This window comes from Cloeon dipterum, chromosome 1, assembly GCF_949628265.1.
Source record: "Cloeon dipterum chromosome 1, ieCloDipt1.1, whole genome shotgun sequence".
Lineage (NCBI taxonomy): Eukaryota > Metazoa > Arthropoda > Insecta > Ephemeroptera > Baetidae > Cloeon > Cloeon dipterum.
Window position 1 is genome coordinate 40,167,713 of NC_088786.1, and position 21,116 is coordinate 40,188,828.

Consider the following 21,116-nt stretch of genomic DNA (forward strand, 5'->3'; position numbering starts at 1 on the left):
TGCAAGAAACTTGTAAAAATGGAAAAATAGGTTGTTACCACTTAATTGCATAATTTTAATTTGGATGTTTTGGAACCTTTTGTCCTTGACTTTAAAAAAATATTAATGACTTATGAGCACTGGCACGAAAAAGGGCGGCCAGAAATTAATGAGGGACGTGATTCATGTGCTAATGGCCTGAACTTTATATTATACAGAGCCGCCATTATTGTTTCCCATTTTTGTCAATGTCAATGCGACCCGTCGGGCCGAACGATTCGACAAAGTCAAAAGTGGCACACTAATTAAAATTAATTTTGCATTTAAAATTTTTCAAAATTCGTTAATAACAAAGCTAGAACTGACAATATTATTATTAGAATGCAAAATTAATTTTAATTAGTGTGCCACTTTTGACTTTGTCGAATCGTTCGGCCCGATGGGTCGCATTGACACTTACAAAAATGGGAAACAATAATGACGGCTCTGTATAAAATAAAGTTCAGGCCATTAGAACATGACACACGTCCCTCATCAATTTCTGACCGCCCTTTTTCGTGCCAGTGTTGCTCTGGCTCGCCGGGACGACCATTCGACAAAGTGGTCAACATGTTGCATTATCTAGTGCTGACTATATATAAGTATTTCCCAACTTAAACCCAACTTTGTCTCAATACCTGCTGCACGCTGAATGTATACACAAGCAACTGAATGCTGTGACTATGTAATACATAAGCCCAACAACTGCTTATATATTGTAAATAATTTTTTATAAGTTAAATTACTCTTGTGACTCAGGTTGTACAAAAATATGTCTTGATATAATAAATAAAATTTTAAAAATCAATGAAACTTATGTTTCTAATTAAAAAACCCTAAATTACCAAAATTCTACGGAAATTAGGAGATCATTTGATTTTCATTGGAAATTAATAATAACGCAATGATAGCGGTCAATATTTGTGGCCAATATTAGCACAATGTTAAAAAGCGTCACATTTTCACATTGATGCAATATTAAATACCAATATTAAAACAATAATGATCATTGGGAAATAATAATGGCCTAATATTAAAACAATGAAGATTTTTGGCAGGGCAGGGATAAAAAAAGGCAAAAAAAAGTTGAAAAATCCGAAACAGATGCATTCTTAATGTGTCAAAATGATCGGTGGCCATGGAAAAATCTCTAAAAGTTGCTCTGGGACCGATCTCAAGGTGGGTTGAATTATTAGACAATTAAATCCGTGCGTTGCACCCTCTGCTTTCTTGGCCGAGAGGTAAATTTGCGTGAATTCACTCAGAAAAATATGGTTCTGAAAATGAAATAACCACGAAAAATAGAAAAAGTTGCTTTTACTTTTTCTTGACTTTTCAACTTAATAAATAGTGTATCACCTGGCTTAAGAGCGATTACAGAGGCGGATCTTGTGACCATTCGAGGCCATCATTTTGCTTTCCATTAGGAAACATTTTCATCTGATAAGGGGCGACAACTTGTATTTTCAGCTTTTTCGAAAGGCAGAGCCTAAAAGCTGACCGGCGCCTAAACTATCAAATCCTCTGATATTTGGGCGCTTTTCGATTTTCGATGCTTCGATTGAATTGAATTAGGATTTAATAAAACTGCTTCAAAATATACGTTGCAGGCTGTGCACTAGCTAGTTTTATTTATTTAATTGAATACATGAAATGAGAGATATGATTTTCCTTCTTAAGCAATAGAAAGTTTAAATAAATTTCGGAGAGTCGGCACATTTTTTCCAAAAAGTTACTATTTTGGGTTAGTACCTGAAAAATCGAATTAATTAAATTCCCGCATCGGAAATCGATTTTCTCTCTTCAGTTGGTCCAATTAATTATCTTAGACACGTTTCCGTCGAGAAAATCGTGTAAACTAGTTCCCGCGATTTTTAATTTTGACCCTGAGTACCAGTAATTTACAAAATAAAATGGAAAAATTAGACAGCGCTGATGTAAAACCTGCAATCAAGTGAAATTCTGTCCATTCACAAATTAAAAGGGATTTATCCAATAATATTTTGAAGTATGAAGATCACGAACGCGTGCGCGTGTTTTGAGTTTGAACTTTTTTTTAATATATACTAGAAATTTGAAATTTTTCCACATTTGTTTTTGAAAAATCATTAATAATGAGTTTGCAGCGGAAAACTGCGCACGCGTTTAACCAATTAAGTCATCATTCTGCTACCGTTCCAGGACTTGTTCCATTCCGGTTGTGATAATTCATTGCATGTCGATTCATTTCTTTGCCGCAAGTAGGACATTTTTCCATTTTGTGATACAAAACATGACATGAACTTTTAAAATATTCTAAGAAGCAAACATCTCGTCACAATTCTTCTGAGCGCTTTTGATTTTTTTTTTCAAAATATGTATCTGGCGAACATGTATTCTCAATTGATACTCTTTATCTGTCGAGTGAAAACAATGTCGGCAGCGGAATTTCTTCCAAACGTGTTGCTCCCTCTGAATGTGTTCGCTTCTCTTTTGATCTGAAGAGAAATACATCTGGCAACCAGTGGCGGTGCACTTTTTCAACTCTCCATTTGGCGTATGTGTCTGACAATGGCTGGATAGTAATCGTCGCTCTCGCATTCGCCACATTTACCACGGGTTGTTCTTCCTTTGCTTTTTTAAGAGTTGTAATATCACTCAAAGTGGATTTTTTGGCTCCCTAGTTCCCTATTTTGCGTGGTCGTTGTTTCTCTGGGATGAAGGTCCTGGAATAGGATTTTTCTATCCGCACGCCTGAAATCAAATCAGACGAAAGTAGTTGATATTCGAACAATCTTCTACCTTTTCTAAATATTTTAAATTTCTAATATTTTGCAATTTAATGCGAATGTTTTCACGGCAGTGGTAGCAAAAGTTGGAGGTTCTCCAAATACTCAAGGAAGTATTAGATCAATTTTTTCCAATAAAAAGAATTCATATTTTATTCTTTCAATGAATTAACTGAAAACTTACACATTTTGCTTTTGTAAAAATATTTATTAGTTCAATGTTCAAGTTTGGTGAATAAACATATTTTCTATCGGCGGGAGCACTTGCTTTCCACTATATATAACCGTAAACCAAATAACCCTTGAATTAATTGGGTGTTAATTTTCCCGTTGGTTGTAAAAAAATGTTTAAATTGCATTTGTCGCTGTGAGAAAGCAAACAAAAAAAAACGATCTATTTTATGCGGTTGACGATCGGTCGATCGCTGACGTTCAGATTGGCTGGCGGTGGTTTATGACAACCAGAACGTCCGCGTAGTCCTCCGCCACGTGAAATAGATCCGTATTTTTCATATATTCTGTTCCTAATTAACTCAACTAACTTTCAGCTTCACCATGACCAGTTAGTGGACACCGCCATCGTGTTTCCGCACAAAAACAAGAACAGCAGGCACTCGTTGCGGTGGCTGGCTGATAATGTAATGGGACGGAAAATCCGAAATCACGGTAATGAAAAAGTTGGCCCGTTTTTAATTATATTAATTTTGAAATTTACATAGGAAGTGGCCACGGACACGACAGCGCAGAGGACGTGAAGGCGTGCATGGACCTGATGCGTTTTAAAGTAGGACCATTTTGAACTGCTGCTGCTGCTAGACAACGTATTAACTTCCATTCAGGATAATTTTAAAATTATACAGATATCTACATTGACTAGGCAAAAATGCAATAATGTATTTTTGTACAACTAAATAAAATATGGCTGGTTAATTCAATTCAATTCAAATTTTTATTTATTCATTAAGTCGGAATATTTACAATAACTTTTGAATAGTTGTCAAGATCAAATTAAAAAAAATACATCATAACATATACGATATACACATTTACAAACACAAGTCTTTCCAGTCACACGTCAAATACTCATTAAAGTCATAAAAATTGTAATTACGCAGTATTTTTTTCACCACTTTCACGAATAGTTTATAATCTGTGATATCTTTCACTTCCTGCGGGAGATGATTGTATATTCTTGGAATGCTAACTGTTGGGCTTTGCTTTTAAATTAATTCATTATAATGAGTGGACGCTTCACGGCTTTTTTGAAAAAAATTAATGACGTCATTTTCATGCTCGCCGACTGGGCTGATCATCTGTGCAAATTGTGCGATTTATTTCAAATTTAGCACACAAGATAAATGGCGGTCCGTGGAATATCCTCAGATTTTTTCAGATTCCCGTGCTTGTCAAAGTAATTTTTGCTTTAAATTTATAAAAACCAAGTGTGATACGTAAACACCTATAAAAAGGAATAAGGTTGAGCAAGCAAAACAACAATCAGCTTATTTAAGGGAAATCATTTGCGAGGAGAAGACACGCGTAATTTTTAAAAAGGGAATTTGTATCTGGAGAAAAAGGGGCGTAGCAAGTAACATAGAACTTCATTTGTAATATATTGAAGTAGAAATGTGGGTGTGCGGCTCTAAATTTTTACGATAGATTTTAGGATTAGAAATAAAACAATCACTATTTTTGCGTAAGAAAGAATTTTAAAATTTTAGAAAAAAAGACTATCCGTCAATTCCACGTCTACCATGACTTTCAAATTTTTGTTAATCAGATAAATGATGCAAAGTTCAAGCTTTAGGGTTAAAGCAATATATAACTTTTTAATTGGATAAACAAATAAGAAAAAAAACATTCCTAAAATTCAGATTGAAAGTTTTTAAAACTAATCTGCACAAAAGCTCTTGCATCGTCTGACAATTAGGTAGCGGCAATAAGAATAAATTCTTTTTTCCAACTGTAGCACATACTATTTTTTATTCAACTTCCGACATGAATTTATCTATAACTCTCCTAAATTTTCTTTTCTTCTGTTTTGATTTTTCTACTCAGCAATTTACGAACTAAAATTAAAAGCTACACTACACATTGCTAGAGTCATGTGAGATTCTAGCACTAAAATTGAAATGAACACATTGAAATCTATATTTGTCAATACAAAAACCATGCACACACGTGTCTCCATATAGAGATTGATCTAAAAACTAAATTTTCGTCTTTTACTTTCCAAATTACTTGGAATATAGAGGTGAAATGTGGGTTATTATAAAGTCATCACTCTGCCGCTCCAGGACATCTTCCAAGCCGGTTGTGCCTTCTAAGTTTACTCACGGTCGTTTCTTCTCCACATTCGGGACATTTTTCCATTTTGTGGTAGTCGTTGACATGAATCTTCATAAGTGCCTCTGAAGCAAACATGCTGCCACAGTTCAGCTCTTCACATTTGACAGTCTTCTTCGTATGTCTCCGTAGAACATGTGAATTCAAATGTAACTCGTTTTCTGTCGAGTAAGAACATTGTCCGCATTGCAATTTCTTCCAATTATGTGGGTCGTTTTTCTCGTGATCTTTTCTCTTTTGATCTGAGCCGAAATGGATCTTGCAACCAGAGGCAGTGCACTTTTTCTGTTTTAGTTCATTGTGCTTCCTAGCAAAGTGATTGTAAATATTACCATGATAGTCCCTCTCGGGGCATTCGCCGCAATTACCACTATTCACTTGATTTTTTATTTTATCTGAGTCCGTCTCAGTAGAAATAGATTTTTTCTTTGGTTTGGCTCCCTGGGTTTCCTTCTTGGCGCGGTCGTTTTTTCTCTTCAAATTCCGAACTTTGTTTGTCTCTGATGAAGGTCCTGGAAGAGGATTTTTCTCAGCATCAGTCATCCCGGGTTCTGAGATTTGCTGAGATTCAGATTCCTGGACAGGTTCTTGCAGAGCAACTACATTTTGTTGACGCTCCTCAGGCACGACATTTGAAGCTATTTTAATTAAACATAAATCTATTTTAAGATTAAAATATTTTGTACAATAAGAAGCAAAACTCTTCTTTACGAATGGAAATTAAACTTTTAATTTAAATAAAAGTCTAGGGAATCAAAATATTTCAATATACCGTGATTGGCATCCATTTCTGACACGTTTTGGAAGATCTGGAATGGTTGCTGCGCTGGAGCGTAGTACTGAACATTCTGGGCTGACTGCGGATTGGCAAGTTGGCTGGAATCTGGAAGAAACTGGCTTTGTTGGACATGCAAACTTCCGACGCCTGGAATGAAAGATTAAAATTAATTGCCATCAATTTCGATAAACTTTTATGAGTTGATTAATATAGTATGAACATAGTTATACGAGTGAAATTATTGATATAAAAATTTATATAAGTTACATACAAATTTATCAAGATAACTGTTGTGACACTCTTTGGCCTGTTACTGACCTTAGAGGCGCCATGACCAGGCGCCAATGCCCACAGTCAAGAGCACCGTATATTTTACAGAATTGGCATTTATTTTGGAAGCGTAAGACGAGCACTGTTTAAGGTTAACGTGATTTTCGCGCCCTCAGTGCACGATTTGTCTGAGCCAACCACTGGCTGACGCGTACAACTGGCAGCCAAATGCACCCTCCCCCGAGTTATCGGAGAGGCTGCATTTGGGCTTCCTCTGAGATGGTTTTCCGACCTCTGCCTAGCAACACCTAGCGTACAGCCACAGTAATAATTAAGTAAGCATTTTGTCAAAGTCTCGTCTGCGTTTTAATAGTTAACGTAACGGTAAATATGGCCAATATCGCGATTGAAAGCCTTTTTGTAATTGTTAGAGTCACTTACGTTCCAATAAAACCACATCACAAATCATTGTTAGACAGCAGTTAAATGGTGGTGTATAATTTCTACTTTTCCATTTGATAAAATACAGAGAATCCAAAGATAATAACGTAATCAATATAAAGGAGATTAACTTATCAATCAGTTAGCAATTTTCATAGTTTTTGCTAATTTTGGAGAAACTGGACTATTTATTTGAGATTAGAAGTTGCTGAGAATATTTAGTCGCGCGCTCTTGCCAGGCCAGCAAGACGCAGGTATTTTATTCTAAGGATTTCGGACTGCTCACAAGCAGTGAGGCAATTAATATTTCTAAAGTCTCATAATTATTCCAACTCGCTGCCGTGCATGAGCAGCCGAGTTGGCAATAATTATGACCGATTGTTGGCATTATTAATCAGCCTAGTTGAATAATATAGTTCAGTGGATCACAGTTTAAGGAGAGTGAGTTTAGTGTTAGAAGCATAATTAAAGAGAGCAAATATAATAATAAGCGAGGCAGAATTAGTAATATTGAGGAGAGGCTTTTGAGAATGGCTTTTGGCCCAGCAGCAGATAGAGTGTCAAATTGAGAGGCATCGGCGCGGCGGCGGAGGCGGAGGCGCAGGTCTGCTCGGCATGTCGGACAGCCCTCCCGGCTCTGCATGGACCGTAAGTTACAGGGAACAGCCAGGCATAACATTTTTCGTGGTGTTACAGAGAGAAAGGTTACCACAATAACCTTCGCCGTGTGATGGTGCTACATAATTCATAATTTTGAGCCGATATCTGCGCGTCGCACGAATCTGTGCCCCGCTGGTAATATTAAATATTCCACATAAAAAACTTTTTGCAAAATAAAACTAATTAAATTAAATCTTTTGGGATTTAAATCAAAATTTTCAATGAAAGAACCTTGGTGTTCTGGTGTTTCCTGGCAATTTTGAGCGTTGGGCTGTGAGTTCGACCACTGCTCAGTTTTGGCGGGAAAAGGACCCGCGAAGTCGTTGGTCTGTTCAGTAAAATCTGAAGAAACGAATTAATTGTAACATTTTAAACAGTTTTGATCTAACAACAGCTTGCGCCGTTCTCTTATTCGAACATTTGATTCAATTTTTAGAATATGAAAATTTTGATACAGATTAAAACAAATGGAATGATTTACCTGGATAATATGACTGTACATAATTATCGTAAGGCATATTGGGAACTTGATGAGCGTCATGATAATGCTGATATCCGTCTCCAAGGTTTTGTTGAGGCTGCCATTCTTCAACCTGACCCTGCTGGTTCATTCCTGAAAAATATGAAAGGTATTAGCTCAGGTATATGCTAACTGGACACTTTTTCTGATCTCGAAAAGCTTTATTTAATTTGACCGAGAACGAAGTCCATTTAAAAAAAAGATTATTATTATTTAGCAGTTAAAGGAAATTTTTAAATTATTCAAAGCTTAACGATTATAGCTACTGAAATTTGATATTTTCAGAGACGGAGTTCAACTTTTCTTTGGTGTTTCCGAGTGATTGCGAGTTTCTATTGTCTGATATTTCTAGAAAATTCCAGAAGATTCTAAATATTTCGTTCTCACTCTCATCGTACTCCCAGAGTTGGTAATTGCCGTAAATTTGATCATATGACTGCAACTGATAGTTTTGATCAGGGAACTGCTGCGGATTATGGTCCCCTGTAATTTCAAATTATTATTAAAACTGCAAATCAATAAAATCACATTTCTAAAGTATTACCTTGCTGGTCCATGATGTTTTTGGCTTTTGCTCTAATTATGAAACCGGGTAACGTGTGTTTTCCTCCGAGAGTGTTCAATGCTGAAAGTGATATGAAAAAGTTAGATACGCGATAGAGTTTCTGCAGTTGCGCAAGCGCGAATAACGACGAAATTGCAGTGCTGCCAACTCAAAAGCTCCTTCGATGCCACTCGAAAATTTCAAGAAGAAATTAATTTTGAGTGTGGTGCAGTTAATGTCACAATTTGGTGTTTTGTAAGAAATTCTCTTACCGGCTTTGGACACACTTAAATAAGAGTTGAGATATAAAATGCAATAGGAAATAAGGATTAAAACATTACAGTTGAATAAAATAAAACTACAGACTGAGAACAACAAATCTTTAGTTGTTGAGCATGAGCTAGGAGGTTTGTAAATTCAAGGAGGTTTTTTGATCTGAACCAATCAAAAGGCGCCACGAGAGCACCGACGACCAATCAGCAAATCGAAAGGCTCTCTTTTATTGGCTGCATCGCTACCCTTTCGATCTAGCTTTGATCTGATTAGTAAGCCAATCAGGGAGCCGCTCATCTCTTTTTTCATTGGTCGCTAGCGTTCTCGTGGCACTTTTTGATTGGTTCAGTTCAAACTCCTCCTTGAACTAACAAACCTCCTAGCCAGTTTTCCGGAACTTTGGGGATTTTTGTTCCTATCCGTTTTGTTAAATTTTATTTTATTCTAATTTTGATTTCATCTTGATATCCTTTTGCATTTTAAATTTGCGTACACTGTATTTTTGTTTACTTTTTTACGAAATGCGAATCTTTTTCTTACCAATTCCATTGAATATTGCCACATTCATAAATCATTGCCGTATTGATCCAAAAGCAGCAATTGGTTGATTTGACGTGGAATATCCTTTCAATTTTTACCAATTATCTACCCAATTAATATTTAAACTCGTTTATTTCCCGTCGAAATTCAATCGAATCCTACTTTTGCGAAATAAATTTATTTTTCAGCTGTTTTTTCGGTTCTGCCGATCGTTTGAAATTTTAGTTTAATAAAAAATTGAAAGAACCGTATTATCCAAAACCATGTCAATCCTTTTTATATTCAGTGGAATTTAAACAATTGAACAAAGTTAGGATAAAAACTTTCCCACCACTTTTTTTAATCTCGCTGAAGCGTTTCATGCTCCCATTCCGCGCGGAAAATTGTTGAAATTACATCGATACACCAAGTTAACTTCTTTTGATTCGGGTGTAATGTTTCGCATTCAGGTCTACAAACAGAATGGCATAAAAATTGCAAGGAGAAAAGCGCTTTACAAATCGTGGCATTGAGAAAAGTGATCTCTCAGCAAACCCTTATTTTGCGGAGCTAGTCAGAAACATCTTGTATAATTAATTCTGAAAACTGGGCACCATTCGTAACCCTTTGTTGTTGCGAGAAAGAAGAAACTAAAATAATATCAGAGAATTTCCCAAATACTTAAATTCCTCTTATTGAAATCCATAATTATTGGCGACTTTTAATGAGCAGATACTCTATGCATTTGCTCCATGCTCATTTCCTTCGTTTCCATTGTCGTTGATTCTCTTCAAATTCCGATTCTTGTTCATCTGTGATGAAGGTCCAGGCTTCGGGTCTTCCTCACCGCCAATTCTCTCAGTTCCAGAAGCCTCCTGGCTTTGAATTATTTGTTTCCAGGACCGAGAGCTGCCAAAATTGAAATTAGCTCCGTTTCATACCGAAACCACATGGGCTTTTACCTGCCTTTGTGTTGCGGACACGGATCAATTGCTCCACTTGGGGTTCCTTCTATCCTGAATTGCGCGTCTACCGAGACTTTCAAATTTTTTGTTACTCAGATATAAGTGATGCGCAGTTCAAGCTTTAGGGTTAAAGCAATAATATTATCTCGATTAGATCAACAAATAATAAAAATAAATTCCTAAAAATTTAGATTGAAAGTTGTTAAAACTAATCTGCACAAAAGCTCTTGCATCGTCTGACAATTAGGTAGCAGTAATCAAAATAAATTCTTTTTTCCAACTGTAGCACATACTATTTTTTATTCAACTTCCGACATGAATTTATCTATATCTCTCCCAAGTCGAAAAAAATTGGATTGTACAATTTTTTCTACAGTCTCATTCTGTTTGGATTTTTCTTCAAAAGCAATTTACGAACTGAAATTAAAAGCTACAATACACGCTAATGTAATTACTCGAGAGTCGTGTGTGATTCTAGCGAATCAAAATTGAAGTGATCATATTCAAATGCATGATTTGTCAATACAAAAAACTTGTACACACGTGTCTCTATAGAGATTGACCTAAAAAACTAAATTTTCTTCATTGACTTTCCAAATTACTTGGAATATAGAGGTGAATTGTGGGTCTTTATGAACGCATCACTCTGCCGCTCCACGACATCTTCCATAAAGGTTGTGCTGTCTAAGTGAACCAACGGTCATTTCTTTACCGCAAGTGGGACATTTTTCCCTTTTGTGGTGGTCGTTGACATGCTGTTTCATAACTGCCTCTGAAGCAAACATGCTGCTACATTTCAGCTCTTCACATTTGACAGTCTTCTCCGAATGTCTCCGTAGAACATGCCTTTTCAAATTTCTCTCTCTTTCTGTCGAGTGAGAACATTGTCCGCAGCGGAATTTCTTCAAAAGATGTGGGTCGTTTTTCTCGTGATCTCTTCTATTTTGCTCTGAGCCGAAATGGATCTTGCAACCAGGTGCAGTGCACTTTTTCTTTTTTAGTCCTATGTGATCCATCTTAAAGTGATGGTAAATATCAACATGATATTCCATCTTGGGGCATTCGCCGCAAATACCACTCTTGTCTTCTTTTTTGCTTTCGTCCGAGTCCGACACTGTAGAAGTAGATTTTTTCTTTTGTTTTGCTCCGTGGGTGTTCTTGGTGCGGTCGTTGCTCCTCTTCAAATTCCGACCTTTGCTTCCCTCTGATGAAGGTCCTGGAATAGGATTTTCCTCAGCAGAAGTTTTTACTAATCCAGAGCTCTGCTGGGATCCAGATTCCTCGGCAGTTTCCTGCGGAGTATCTTCATTGTGTTCACGCTCTCCTTGCCCCAATCCAACTGTTTCTTCATCTTCAGACGAGCTGATTAAATAAAACAATTAAAATTAATTCCGTTACTGATAAAAGTATGTAAATTCTGTACCTGCTGTTTTCCGGTGAATTTTGAATAATTATTCTTATTGGCTGCCCTTTAACGCGTGGCATGACAGCGGCAGTGAAAATTTGAAGCATCCACAACTCAAGCGATCCAGACGAGAAAGGGAGAAGAACTGATAAAAGGAGAAGAGTGGCAGCAACGAGAATAATTCTGGGTATTTCCCACCAGGATCTTTTCATTTCAAGATTTTATTCACGAAAATTCGTCGATTCTGACATTCTCTCCGCACGCTGGATTCCAATCAGACAAAAGCAGTTGATATTCGAACGATCTTCTCCTTTTTCCAAATTTTTGGAATTACTCAGTTGTTATATTCGTCGATTGAAGCATTTAATATATTTCTGTTAGTTTGAGAAGCGGCAATCGCGCTGGTGCCAGTCGTTCTCGCGTCGCCTCCCACCTTTTGAAGAAAATCAATAAGTCTGTGCGTAAGAGAAGTTTGCTTCAAGTTAATTCGCTGCAAGTCGGGGTTGAGAAAATGTCATTTTCTGAATGCAGCGCAAGGACATTTTCTCACCCCTGACTTGCAGTGTTGTAGAGATAGCATTTTTGTCGGTAAGGAAACGAATTTGTTTTATTATATGCTCTGATATACATATGGTGTTCAATTAGAGTAAATATCACGTACGTCATCAGGATCAAATTAAACTGACATTTTAAAGACGAAAGTAAACGCGATCAAAGTACATTAGTCCAAACTTTAGTACAGTAAGACAAACAGAGATTTTTGGCTTGCTCGCGAACTGCAAAATTAGAAAAGAATAGAAGATATTTCGCAGCCAATCAATATTTCCTCACCGCGCGGACCGCAGACACGTGTGCTTGCTGGTTTAGCTGCAAATACTATGTATCTATACTCTTAAGACTTAAAATCTAAGAGTAAATATAAAAGGAGTCTCAAACTCACCACGTATTTAAATTCAATTCTAAATATAAGTAAAATTCAAAATTAGAAGAATCATCTAAGAAAATTAAATACTTCGTTAATGCCTGTAAAACAATCGTTTTATCCTTAAAAATCGATTAAAAAAACAATTACTAACTTTAAAAATAAAACACATTTACGTGTTTATTTTCAAATCTATCGGAAGAGTGACATATAAAATAAAATTTAGTGTATCTATCACTTTAATCTTTACACCAAAAATTTTAATAGACTCTAAATTATGGTTAACACCGTCTTGCTATGCATACAAAGAATATGCATCACTTGATTTATTTTGAGCGTGGGCAAAATCAAGTGTGTATTTTCATATAACTAATACATTAATATAGCAGAAAAATAATTAGCTGACTGCAGAGGAGTTACCAAATTGAGGAATGGTGAATGGTTGGGACATTTGGCTTGCATCCGCGGATGGTTAAAAACCGCATCTTCTGCATGCTGAAGACATTCTAAATTCTCATATTCATGTACTCAAACACGCAATTAAAATTCACCGAAACTTGGTTACACGATTTTCTAGATGAAAATGTTTTTCAAATATAGTTAATTTTACCAAGTGTCCAAATGCGCGGCTTTAGAGGGCTGCACGATACATACTTTTAAAGTTAAACCGCATAATTTAATGAAAGAAAAAATTATTTCATTTCCTTTCCTAAATCCATTTGACTTTTAATGAATTTATTTTAATTTGGGAAACAATATTTGCGAATCAGATAAATAATTTTAAAAGCAAACAAACACAATGGTTATTTGCTTGCATATTTGTAAACAAAAATGAATGACAGACCAAAGTACAAATACGAAGAGTGGTTCCCTCTCCATCTCCATTCATTCTCGATTCCAGATTCCAAAGAAAACGTTTTGCCTTAGTTTTTGACGATGGTGTCTTTGCGATTGACCAGAGTGGTTAAACTTATTAAAGACTTTTTGAACACAACTAGACAGCCTGAGGACACAATGGAGTCAGTTATTTCGGACCAGCCGAGACACATCGAGCACAAGATTGAAAACTCGAGCAGCGATGAGGAGAGTTTCTCTTTGAGTGTCCATTTTCCAGGTATTTGGAATAAAGTTAATTTCAGTTTCGTTGTTTAACTGTCCCAATCAGAGAGCATCAGGATTGATCCTGAAGATTATTTCTCGTCGGATTTTGAGGATATGACGAGCCTGGGACTTTCCTCCAGTTCAAACGAAGAAGAATTAATCGGCCAGTGCGAAGAAAATCTGCTTCGCAAGCAAAGTTAGTCAAATCTCGCTTTGAACAGCCAGAGAAGAATTTATTTCCTTTAATTCTAGGTTTGGATCCTGCTCAAAATGTTGAATAGATCAAAGCGACAAATCGAATGTCGAAAACAAAATTTCAGAGACGCAATTTGAACTGAATCGAACTGACACTCAAGATAACGGTGGATTGAAATGCGGTTATTGCGGCAAAATATTTCCGAATGCAAATTTTGCACCTATAATTTTTCTGAAAGTTCAGCGCTGAATTGAATCTTGAGCCTGCATTCCTGGTCTGCTATTTCTACTTCCGAGTTGGTCGCTCTCATTCCCAGGTTTATTTACAATTATTTCCGCGTTTGGATGACTCACTTCTGTTTGTCGAGGCGGCTTTTGGAGCCATAAAAAGTAAAATAAAAATAAATCCGAAACTATTTCTTGCCCCCTCCGAAAAGTTGTTCGAAAATCAATGTGGTGAACTCATTATCTTCAGCCTGAGTTTATTCGTCAAACAGCCAATCCGAGAGCCAGTCCATTTTCTTGGATTTGTCATCAGACTAAAAACCTCCAAATTATCGGCTTTCTTACGTTACCACCAGTTTTCAGAACGTCGTTTTGATTTATTATAGGATTTATTCGACTGTCAAACCTAAAAAATCATTTGGCAATCACAAAATATATTTCCTAATAATTATGGCGTTTCTTAAATAAGCCAGATATAACTTAATTTGAAATCAAAATCCAAGAATTTCGATAAAGAAAAAAATAATTTAAACGCCGAGAGAAGAGACAAGTTGGCTGCGAGGCATTAGAGCGCTGCACGCTGCATATACTCTTATAGCATATTGAGTTGAAAAATATGTTTTGCCTGTATTTATGAAGACAAATTCTTTGAACGAATTTTTCCATATGTAGCACACGCTATTTTTTATTCAAATTGTTCAATAAAAGTATCTACAACGGTACCTAATGCTAGAAAATGGTTTGAAATATTTTTTCTGCAGTTTTCTTATGTCAGGATTTTTCTTAATCAGCAATTTACGAACTAAAATTAAAAGCTACACTACACGCTAATGTTATTACTAGAGTCATGTGCAATTTTAGGGAATCAAAATTGAAGTGGTCATATTCAAATGCATGATTTGTCAATACAAAAAAACTTGTACACTCGTGTCGCTACAGATTGATCTAAAAAACTAAATTTTCTTCTTTTACTTTCCAAATATCTTCGAATAAAGTTGAATTGTTGGTCATTATAAAGTCATCACACTGCCGCTCCAGGACATCTTCCATAAAAGTTGTGCTGTTTAAGTGAACCAACGGTCATTTCTTTGCCGCATGTGGGACATTTTTCCATTTTGTGGTGGTCGTTGACATGCTGTTTCATATCTGCATCAAAAGCAAACATTCTGCTACAGTTCAGATCTTCACATTTGACAGTCTTCTCCCAATGTCTCCGTAGAACATGCTTTTTCAAATTTCTCTCTCTTTCTGTCGAGTGAGAACAATGTCCGCAGCGGAATTTCTTCCTAACATGTGGGTCGTTTGCCTCGTGATCTTTTCTCTTTTGGTCTGAGCCGAAATAAATCTTGCAACCAGATGCAGTGCACTTTTTCCGCTGTAGTCCATTGTGATTCTCATTAAAGTGATGGTAAATATTACCATGATAGTCCCTCTCGGGGCATTCGCCGCAATTACCACTCGTGGCACTCGTATATTTGATTTTGTCCGAGTCTGTCTTTGTAGAAGTGGATTTTTTCTTTGGATTAGCTCCGTGGGTTTCCTTGGCGCGGTCGTTGCTCCTCTTCAAATTCCGACCTTTGCTTCTCTCTGATGAAGGTCCTGGAAGAGGATTTTTCTCAGCACCAGTTTTCCCGGATTCCGAGCTCTGCTGTGGTCCAGATTCCTGGACAGTTTCTAGCAGAGGAACTTCATTTTGTTGACACTCCTCAAGCACGACATTTGAAACTATTTTAACTAAGCATAAATTATCTATTTTAAAATTTCGTACAATAGGATGCATAACTCTTCTTTGCGAATGGAAATTAAACTTTAAATTAAAATAAATGTTAAGAGAATGAAAATATTTCAATATACCGTGATTGGCAGCCGTTTCTGACACGTTTTGGAAGATCTGGTATGGTTGCTGCGCTGGAGCGTAGTGCTGAACAGGCTGCGGATTGGCAAGTTGGCTGGAAACTGGAAGGAACTGGCTTTGTTGGACATGCAAACTTCCGACGCCTGGAATTAAATAATAAAATTAATTGCAATACATTTCGGTAAACATTTATGAGTTGAATTATATAATATGAACAAAATGATACGAGTGTATTTAGTGATATAAAATCATACAAATTTTATCAAGAGAACCTTGGCCGTGTGGTGGTGCTACGTAATTTTGAGCAGAGTGCGGAGAGTTCGACAACTGGCCAGCTACTGGAACCAAATTGGGTATCCCGGCGACGCCGTAAGATTGTGCAGCTTTTGCTGGTGTGTAAAAAGAATTCAATTTTAATACATTTGTGGCCTATTGATCATAAGTTACCTGTGGTAATCCAGTAGCTATTCTCATTTGCTAGGAAAATGTGCGGAAATTTGTATTTATAAAAATGAATTTCTATACATTTAAATCGTTTACCTGGATTTAAAAATGAATAATCGGCGTTAAATATATAAGGATTTGAAGCAGTGTGCATTGGTTGGGGCTGCAATGCTGATCCCTGATCCTGATTGGTGGCTGCAAACCCGGAAGTTTGCACAGGTTGGCTTGCTGGACTCAAGAAATAATTTTTTAATGCTGCTGCTATTTCATCTAATTTCTTAAATATAGGGTATAACAAAAAGTATATCCGTACCATTCATGGCAAGCGGTTCAGCCGAAACTTGGGAGACCGAAAGAGGAGAGGCTGATAGCGCTGATGCATAATCATTGTGGACATGCCGGAGTGGCTGGTGAGGGGCACCTTGATGGCTCGGAAGGTACTGAGTTGGCAGGAAATAATTTATGCTTGTTGCACCTTCAAAAATATAGTATGAATTTGCGAAAGAGGCGTTACTGGTCTATTAATATTCAGTGGTAGTCAGATGAACGATAAAATTGGTTCACAATGCGCAGATCCACGATGGCGTCTGAATGTGAGAAGCAAAATAAGCTCTCTTTAGAATGCCAAACGAGTGCAAGAGCTTGTTTTTACGATCTAAAAGACAAAATTAGTACAAAAGTAATGCAAATTATACGACACAATATTGACTAAAACTTGGTTCTGTTCACGCTTTTTCACGTGACCCTTTTTTTCGCCCCATACTCTCCACTGGACGCCATATCTGCGCGTCGCACGAATCTGGGCCCCGCTGGTAATATTAAATATTCCACTTATAAAAGATAATTATTGAAAAAAAAAATAATTAAAGTAATAATTTTGGAATTTAAATCAAAATTTTCTGTTAAAGAACCTTGGTCTGCTGGTTTTTCCAGGTAATTATGAGCGTTAGGATGTGAGTTCAACGACTGCTCAGTTCCGGCGGGAAATGGACCCGCGAAGTCGTTGGTCTGTTCAGTAAAATCTGAAGAATCGAATTAATTTTAACATTTAAAACAGTTTGATCTAACAACAGCGTGCGCCGTTCTCTTATTGGAACATTTGGTTCAATTTTTAGAATTTGCAAATTTTGATAAAGATTAAAACAAACTGAATGATTTACCTGGATAATATGACTGTACATAATTATCGTAAGGCATATTGGGAACTTGATGAGCGTCATGATAATGCTGATATCCGTCTCCAAGGTTTTGTTGAGGCTGCCATTCTTCAACCTGACCCTGCTGGCTAATTGCTGCAAATGAGAAAGATATTGTTCAGGTTTGTTTGCTTGGCACTTATTCTGATCTCGAAAATCTTTATTTAATTTGGCCGAAAACAAAGTCAAATTAAAAAAATGATGATAATTATTTAACAATTAAAGGGAGATTTAACATTATTCAAAGCAAAATTCTAAGCTGAAAATTGATATTTTTATAGCTGAAGTTCAACTTTTCTTTGGTGTTTTCGAATGATTGCGAGTTTATTCGGTCTGACATTTCTAGAAAATTCTAAATCTTTTGTTCTCACTCTCATCGTACTCCCAGAGTTGGTACTTGCCGCCAATTTGATCATCTGACTGCAACTGATAGTTTTGATCAGGGAACTGCTGCGGATTATTGTCCCCTGTAATTTCAAATTAATTTTAAAACTGCGAATCAATAAAACCACATTTCTAAATTATTACCTCGCTGGTCCATGATGTTTTTGGCTTTTGCTCTAATTATGAAACCGGGTAACGTGTGTTTTCCTCCGAGAGTGTTCAACGCTGAAAGTGATATGATTCGATGGATACGGGATAGAGCTTCCGCAGTTGCGCAATCGCAAATAACGACGAAATTGCAGTGCTGCCAACTTAAAAGCTCCCTCGATGCCACTTGAAAATTTCAAGAACAAATTAATTTTGAGTGCGGTGCAGTTAAATGTCACAATTTGGTGTTTTTAAGAAATTCTCTCTGGATGAACGTAGATAGGAGTGTAGAAATAAAATGGAAAAGGAAATAAGGATTAAAACAATATAGGTCAATAATATAAAATTACAGACTGAGAACAACAAATCTTAAGTTGTGGAGCATGAGCTAGGAGGTTTGTAAATTCAAGGAGGTTTTTTGATCTGAACCAATCAAAAAGGTGCCACGAGAGAACCGGCGTCCAATCAGGAAATCGAGTGGTTCTCTTTTATTGGCTGCGTCGCTACCCTTTCGATCTAGCTTTGAGCTGATTTGGCAGCAATGGCAGTGATAGATTGAGGGTTGGGAATGGGGCAGTTGCGCAAACGCATTAAACGATGAAAATCGTGCTTTGCGTTGTTGCCAATGTTCATCTAGTATGATTTTGTTTGTGATCAATTTTTTAATTAGCCTGAAAGAGACAAATAATTGTCCCATTTTTTTCAGAGTACAAATTATTCGATGTGGGCAAATAATATCAAATTATTTTAAATCGAGTTGGCACCGACGCATGCGCAACAAAATATACATACAAAAGAAATGTTTGTGAAAGGAATGTTTTAAATGAGGGATAATTGTGGAAGAGTTTGAAATGCTATGAATTATTTTTCACGTTCCGGCCGCACATCGCTCCCAGCTCCTTCAGTTTTTCTCTGACAACCCTCGCGACACTCAAAAATTGCATAAATTTGGCTTGCGTGTCCGCGGATGGTTAAAAACCGCATCTTTTGCATGCTGGAGACAGTCTGAGTTCTCATATTCATGTACTCAGACACTCAATTCAAATTCACCGAATTATCAAATTCAGGTACAGAGAATCTCGAGAGAGAAATTAAATTCTACCAAACGCCAGATGAAGTGAAAGGTTGGCAACCTGTGCGGCTTGAGAGAACTGCAGGTTGCATAAACTTTCAAGGTGAAACCACAATTTCATGAAAGTTAAAAAATGACTTAATTTAATTTCCTAAATCTGTATGACTTTTACTGGTTTATTTTAATTCAGATCACAAACATTTACGTATCATGTAAATATTTTAAAAGCTAAACAAAATGCAATGTTTATTTATATTTGAATATTTGTAAACAAAAATGAATGAAAGACCAAAGTACGAATATGAAGGGTGGGTCCCTCCCGCATTCATTGAGTTTCCAGCTGAACGGCCAAGAAGGTTCAGTTCCGATTCAAGAGAACTTTTTGTTTTTGACGATGGCATCTTTGCGATTTACCAAAGTGGTTAAAATTCTTACAGACTTTTTTGAACACAACTAGACAGCCAGAGGACACAATGGAGTCAGTTATTTCAGACCAGCCGAGACACATCGAGCACAAGATTGAAAACTCGAGCAGCGATGAGGAGAGTTCCTCTTTGATTGTCCAGTCCCCAGGTATTTGGAATAAAGTTAATTTCAGTTTCGTTGTTTAACTGTCCCAATCAGAGAGCATCAGGATTGATCCTGAAGATTATTTCTCGTCGGATTTTGAGGATATGGCGAGCCTGCGACTTTCCTCCAGTTCAAACGAAGGGGAATTAATCAGCCAGTGCGAAGAAAATCTGCTTCGCAAGCAAAGTTAGTCAAATCTCGCTTTGAAGAGCCAGAGAAGAATTTATTTCCTTTCATTCTAGGTTTGGATCCTGCTCAAAAGGTTGAAGATCAAACAGACAAATTGAATGTCGAAAACAACATTTCAGAGCCGCAATTTGAACTGAATCGAACTGACACTCAAGATAACGGTGGATTCAAATGCGACTATTGCGGCAAAATATTTCCGAATTTTTATGAGCTGTGGTTTCACTTGGACAAAGAGCATATTTAGCAGATTCGCGCACATAAAATTTCCAAACTGCTGGAATTTATAAATTCTTCGTCATATTTTCAGAATTTTCATAAAGTGAATTGCTAACCAATTTTCTTGAGCTTCGATCTAATTCCATTGCTGCTTTATGGGCCACAAAAATATTTTTAAAAATTTAAACAAACATTTGAGCCATACAAATTTTGCACCTATAATTTTTCTGAAAGTTGAGCGCTGAATTGAATCTTGAGCCTGCATTCCTGGTCTGCCATTTTTGCTTCCGAGTTGGTCGCTCTCATACCCCGATTTAGTTACAATTATTTCCACGTTTGAATGACTCACTTCTGTTTGTCGAGGAGGCTTGAAGCCTTAAAAAGTAAAATAAAAATAAATACGAAACTATTTCTTGCCCCCTCCGAATTGTTGTTCGAAAATTATGTGTGGTAAACTCATTATTTTAAGCCATAGTTTATTTGTCAAACAGCCAATCCCTTTCCTTAGATTTGTCATCAGATTAAAAACCTTCAAATTATCGGCTTTCTTATGTGACTTCCAATTTTCATAACGTCATTTTGATTTCTTATAGGATTTATTCGACTGTCAAACCTAAACAATCGTTTGGCAAATAATTATGGTGTTTCTTAAATAAGCCAGATAAAACTTAATTTGAAATCAAAATCCAAGAATTTCGATAAAGAATAGAAATCCTTTTAAACACCTAGAGGAGTGTTAAGTTGGCAACCTGCGAGGCGTTATAGAGCGCTGCACGTTGCATATACTCTTTTAGCATTCAGTTGAAAAATAGGCGTCAGACAATTTTCCGCAGCACGAACTTTGTGCCAGATTTCGTTTATGAGAATCGGACTCTCAATCAAATGGCGCTGGCATCGCTTGTGTTTATGTGACGTCATCAGAAATTGCTGGGCAAGGGAACAAAAGGGAAAGATGAACTGGTACCTGAACCAAAAGACATTCCATGCGCGTTCACGAAGTGATTTCCAATATTTTTAACCTGTGGGAACTAGCAAGTATATAATTCGCCATCTGAAAAGGATTGGGAGAACATCAGTCATAATTTTTCATTTT